Below are 1,110 nucleotides of genomic sequence, written 5' to 3'. Positions count from 1 at the left end.
TTTTTTTTGTATTAGTAATAATTAATTTTAATCAAGTATAACAATAGTAAAAAATAGCCATAAAAATAATGATCATTTATGTCTCCAGCTCCTGGATAAATATGAGCGTGTTTATAGGGGCCTGGACATGGGTTCAAACAGTACCTAGTTAAGCTTTCTCTTTACTATCTGCTGTCATCTTCCATCTTAATTGCTAACCCCTACAAACACATGGTTTATGTCTCAATACAAGGCCCTTGGCTCTTGAACTTGTCCCCTTTGACATTTAGAACACCCATGCTTGGTTCATTCACTGGTTAAAATCTTCTCTCATATTTCAGCTTCTTTACAGGCACTCTAACGGGACCACATGGAGGAAGCCAGGGTTTTCAACCAATTTTCTTCTAAACAGGAAGTAATGGGGTCTTGTATACCCCGAAACCAAAACCAAACCCATTGCCGTCGAGTTGATTCCGACTCATAGCGATCCAATAGGACAGAGTAGAACTGCCCAATAGGGTTTCCATGGAGCACCTGGTGGATCTGAACTGCCAACCTTTTGGTTAGCAGCTGAACTCTTAACCACTCTGCCACCAGGGTTTCCGTGGTCTTGTGTAGAACCTGAAAAATCGTTCATCTGGGATTAGCCATCCTTTTCAAGCTCCCTAATACTTCTCCCTGCTTACAAGCATATGAGATCTTTAAGGACATTTCTCAATTGCCATGAATGTCTGCAATTTTTCTGAGATCACAGCCCTTTGTATTCTATAGAAGATTTTTTTTTCTATTTGTTTGCAAGGAGTTCCGAAGCAGAAAATTAATGTAGCGTCTTGCTCAATCATCATCGTCATGTTGCTTTATGATGATTACTGACAGTTCTCCCTTGGGTCTAATATTAATGTCCATCTGCTGAAATATTAACTTATTGTCTCCTCTGATTCTTCGACAGGGAAGAACAGCCGTTTCCATTTGCTGCAGTGTGGCTTAGACATATACGCAATGACTCAATTCCCACCCAATGTACTCTTTCTTTAGCTGAGTCATCCTAATGCCCACTGAACAGATTGAAATAGACCAATCTATTTTTAAGGTACTATTGTCAACAGAGAAATTTAGAAAAAATCATCTCAC

Source organism: Trichechus manatus, unplaced genomic scaffold (genome assembly GCF_000243295.1).
Source record: "Trichechus manatus latirostris isolate Lorelei unplaced genomic scaffold, TriManLat1.0 scaffold00027, whole genome shotgun sequence".
NCBI classification, from domain to species: domain Eukaryota; kingdom Metazoa; phylum Chordata; class Mammalia; order Sirenia; family Trichechidae; genus Trichechus; species Trichechus manatus.
This window is presented reverse-complemented; position numbering follows the sequence as displayed.